This window comes from Vulpes vulpes, unplaced genomic scaffold (genome assembly GCF_048418805.1).
Source record: "Vulpes vulpes isolate BD-2025 unplaced genomic scaffold, VulVul3 u000000758, whole genome shotgun sequence".
NCBI classification, from domain to species: domain Eukaryota; kingdom Metazoa; phylum Chordata; class Mammalia; order Carnivora; family Canidae; genus Vulpes; species Vulpes vulpes.
In genome coordinates this window covers 7,856-13,089 of record NW_027325839.1, presented here as the reverse complement: position 1 = coordinate 13,089, position 5,234 = coordinate 7,856, and the positions used below count along the sequence as shown (strand labels likewise).

The following is a 5,234-nucleotide window of genomic DNA, read 5'->3' as shown; positions in this document are numbered from 1 at the left end:
AACAAAAAATAGAAATATTAAAAGAACATTAAAAAAAAGTATGGGTGATAAGATAAAACAGAAGTGCTGTGATACCTAAATTAAGAGACTCCACACAAAAGCAAAAGTGGCAGGAAAGAGAAGTGCCTGAGTTCTGCTCAGGTCGTGGTCTCAGGATTAAGTCCCACATGTGGCTTCCTGCTCAGTGGGGAGTGTACTTCTCCTTCTGCCTCCGCATCTCCACCCTGCTCCTGGGCTCTCTCCCTCTCTTTCTCAAATAAATATATTTAAAAACTTAAAAAAAAAAAAAAGAATGGCAGGAAAGAAAATATTTAAGGAAATGGACTCATGGAACTTCGACTCAGAGTTTTTCCTAGTTAAAGAAAAGTGAATTCAGATCAAAAGGTTTCCGAAGCTGCCATGCAAAATAGATTTTAAATTTTCTTCATATAGACACATTATATTAAAACTAAAGATTTAAAAGATAAAATCTTCCTGAAAGAAAAAGCCAATCATCCATGAAGAAATAAGATACAGATTTATATCAATTTTCTCATTAGCAATAGTTGGGTAAGCAGGAGAATATTTTCACAGTGCTGCAGGAAAAGAAACTCTAGTCAAGATATATATATATTTTTTATCCCATGCAACTACTGTTTAAAAGTGAAGACAAAAAAAAAGAATTTAAGCATACAGAGTCTCAGGAATTTTAAACTCATATAAAGACTCTCTTGGAAAATAATCTTGGATGAGGTAGTCGAATAAGAAAAATAAGTCCAGAATTCTTCAAGATAAATGGCTATGTAAGATATGCCAGTTGTGTGGTTTCCAACACTCTTCTATCTTTAAATATATCAAATGCAATGTCTTTTCTTGACTAAAACCTGACTGACAGGTCAGAAAACAAAAACAAAATCCAAAAAAAAAAAAAAAAGATCCAGAAGATATAATGATGAAAAAATGAAAAACATTTTCATTATTTTTCATAACATGAAAAATATTAATCTTGCAATGCTATCTCACAATTATTAAGCAAAACTTTATAGAATTTGGGTGAAGAAAGTCATCTATGCCATCAAAAATTTTTTTTTCAGGGCAGCCCTGGTGGTGCAGCAGTTTGGCGCCACCTGCAGCCTGGGGTGTGATCCTGAGGACTTGGGATCGAGTCCCACATCAGGCTCCCTGCATGGAGCCTGCTTCTCCCTCTGCCTGTATCTCTGCCCCCCTCTCTCTGTGTCTATGAATAAATAAATAAAATCTTTTAAAAAATATTTTTTTCATATAATGATAGATTGATAGAGTGAGTAAAAGTTAAGAAAAATATTTAACAGTTAATCACAGAGGATAGCTATAAAGATGGCTTATGGTCTGTACAATAAAAATCTATCAAACATAATTTGTGTAAAGAGAAATTTGTGAAACACATTAGACTTGAGTGAAGAAAACCTATTACACGTCAAAATTTAACAGATACAACAAAAAGTATTTACAAGGAAATTTATAACTATAAATACATGTATTAAAATAAATGCAAGTGACTAACAATTGAGTGATCTTATTGGAATAAAATAGAAGAAATTTTTTAAAAATAAAGATAGACATAAGTGAATAAGTGCATTGAAAATGCATAAATAAATTAAAAATAGAAAAACTATCCTACAGGTTAAAAACCTGACATTGACAAGAAATAGGGTAAGAAGGAAAAATAAATTACTTATAATTATAATATGAACTTAATCTTGTTTCTATTTGCTTCTTTCTCTAATATGTATTAGAAATATGCATGTAGAAATATGCATGTTAGGGGTGCCTGGGTGGCTTAGTTAAGCATCTCCTTTGGCTCAGGTCATGATCTCAGTGTCCCAGCTGGGGTCCTAGTATTGAGTCTGGTGTTGGGCCCCCTGCTCAGCCTGCTTCAGCCTTCCTCTCTCTCTTGCGCAAATAAATAAATAAAAAATTTAAAAAACGATATATGTCAAATATATTTTCATAAGTATGTATACATATATAATTCCCAAAACACAGCAGACATTAAAGCAAAAATAATATATGAAATTGATGAGTTATACAGTTGAAAAAATATAAATATCTAAATTTTAAAAAGAATGTAAAATTTAAAGTTGATATAAGAAAAAAAGAGAATGCCAAAAACCATTAATGTAGTTAAAATAGGAATAAAGGATTATGCAATTAGTAAGCCTAAGTTAATAAATATGAAGGATGATTTTAGTATAATTTTTATGGTCATTCATTTATTTCGTTATTTCTTAGTTGTAGAAAGCAGAAATTGACCTGGTATTTAAATGTACTGATTATATTAAGCTTCCTTCTCCAGATCAATGGAATTTATTACTTTTGGTGAAGAGTGGGCTGATCAAAAATGGTAGCAGGTCAGTTTTTTCCCCATTCGCATGCCATTGTATCACATTTGTTTTTATTCGCTCTGGCCCACTGTGCTGATTCACCCTTACTTACCCTTTGGTCAAGTATGACCATTTCTAAATTTGTCCTAAAATATTTGCACTAAGGTGAATTCATCCCACCTGGTATTTGTGGTCTTTAATTTTCTTCCATGTGATTTTTCTCTGTGCATTTTTCTTCTGAGCTTAACCCTATTTGTACTTGTTACTGTCTCTAACATATATTCGGGTAGAAATGTTAGACTAGCATTATAACTCTTAGGGGTTACCCACAGAAATGTGAGGTCAAATAGTTATTTAAATATAACTCAATTATTCACCAACAAATTTAGGGACAATAAATATTATGTAAGAGATGATCTGTTAAATGACATTTTTTGTCAAATGTTAGGATCCCAAGAGAAATGCATCAAATTATGAAATTATATAACAGTTTTAAACACGACGAATGTGTTCTGCAAGCGGAGTTTCTGTGCTACTTCATTGTTCTGTTAATTGCAGGTTAAAGACTAAAATAAAGTTATTGATATGACATTCCCTTTCCGACACTGAACACTAGGTACACGCGGAATATGGTCCTGTAGTGAACTGCCTCTATTTTTTCCCTTGAGGTTTGTCCCCATAGTATTAACTTAAAATTCTCATCTTTAAATGTATATATTTTTTTGAGAATGGATATAGAAGGAGCATCCCAGAATTTTACTGTTCTACTGCCCATATGTTTTTCTTTCTTTTTTTTTTTTTTTTGAGATCATGATTCTTTTTAAATGGATGAGTTATTTAGAACATCAAGTTGTGAGGATAAACTCCATTTGTAAGAGAAAACAGAAGAGCAGAGGTAGTCTTGAAGCTGAGGAACAGTTTTAATTTGTAGCAGAATTTGATTAACTTTGCGCTGTTCTGTAATCTCCTATTTCTCTTTCCCTGTGTCAGAGACCTCACCTTCCTGGCATCTGGGCTTGTGCAGCTTCTTGAAGCAAGCATCAGTGAGATGCCCTGGGATTTTCACACTGCTGACACCAATTTTGCTGGAAGTGGCATTCACAAATTTCTGGTGTGTTCTCTACAGAACTCAATTGAGGGCCAGAGGTCAGGTTACAAGCAGCAAGTCACTCCTCAGTGGCTTGAGGAAAACCACCCTCTTGACTCTTCGGGTGAGGATGACCAAAATGGTGCCGGGAGTGATGCTGGCTCAGAGTTTGCACACATGCTGACTGAGATTTCTTGCTGTGGCTCAACAGCTTTCCAGGCACATCTTCAGTAGAATAATATACCCAGGCGTTTTGCAAAGTTTAACCACTTGGGTACCACCATTCTTGTAACCAACAACTAGTTCCCTGACAGGAGCAAGAAACTTCTCCTTTGGCTTTTCAACTCTGGATTTGGCTGCTGAATATTTCCCCTTGTACATGGCCTTCCTGGAATACAGAGCCGATCCAGAAAATCTGCCTCCCTCCTCTGACTGGGACAGGGTTTTGGCTGCCATGGGGCTTCATCTTCTGTCTGCATTTTAGCCTTTAGGTTACCCTTCGAGACCCTGCTACCAGCATCAGCTTTCCTGTCTTTAGGTTTCTTCTCATTAAAATCTACTATCTCAGTTTTTTCACCAACTGTCTTGCTTGAGGATGGAAAAGAGCTTGAGGCCCTGTTTTTTTGACTGGTCAGCACTATAAGAGTCTATGCAAGATCTAGACTAATGACAATTGGAGAGAGGAAAAGGCTGTAGGGGGAAGCCCCTGCACCAAAAACCAGCCGCATTTTTGCAGGTGGATCTATATGTACTCTATTGGCATCTTATTAGTAAACCACCCCCAAACCGTGAAATACATGGATTTAATTGTTTTTGAATCTCTACACAGAAGTACTTCATAGTGAAATTGGGCACTCCATGGGCTATTGTAAAATGTGAGGTAAGTACACTTCTCATTAGATAATCAGCACCTGCTGTTTCAGGCAGCTTAGTTGCCTAAAAATAAATTAATTTAATTAAATTCGAATATAGGATACCTTCATCTTTCTGCACATTTACATGCTTAGGATGTCAAGCTTGAATGTGAATTCCAAAGGAAATTCTGTTGTATATTTTTTTTTGCAGAGAAGCAAAAGCTGCTTTTCCCATTCCTACTGTAAGCTGCTTTGAACATCATTTCCAATGAATGTGCCAATTTGGTGAATGGTGTGAGCCAAGGTTTGCTGATTTCAAAGCCAGCTCACATCACTGCAAATATTTCATTTCTGTTTTTTGCATGCAGGATCAAAATGATGAAAGCTGACTTGTTCTCTTATGATCTAGAAAAGACTTAGTTTTGGGTCAAGAATCACTGACAACTTTACCAAATGTTTTCTTTCATGTTTTGTTTTCCCTTACTCACTCACTCACTCACTCACTCACTCACTCTCTCACTCACTCACTTACTCACTTGGAAAGCTTGAATTCATTATTACCAATCACTACATGTACCTAGCTCTACTCGGCTGGTAGTTTTAAGGATCAGAAATGTGGTATTGGAGTAAGGGACTGGCAAGGGCTATTCGGGGGTTGGCGATCAGGACAGGTCTCCAGCTTCAGGAAAGAGTTGGAACCAGAACACGAGGGCAAAAGCATAGTCATGAGAATTGAACAGTTATTATGCAGAGACAAAGATATTTAAGAAAAAGCAGAGCCCAAGTATATGAGCAACTCAGACCAATTAAAAATTTTTCCCCAATGACATGTCAGCCTACTGATAGCTGAATGTCTGTAAATACCTGTGCCAGTCCTGGACTTTACTTAATCCCTGTCCAACTACCTGCCCTGATAATATTTCTGGAATCCTGAATTACCTAGAGTTTCCA

General features: G+C 35.8%; 1 pseudogene; it reads right to left on the bottom strand.

Annotated features, from left to right (window-relative positions):
• Positions 1 to 3,179: 3,179 nt before the first annotated feature.
• LOC140597544 (large ribosomal subunit protein eL6 pseudogene) lies at positions 3,180 to 4,017 on the bottom strand (annotated as a pseudogene).
• Positions 4,018 to 5,234: the final 1,217 nt, after the last annotated feature.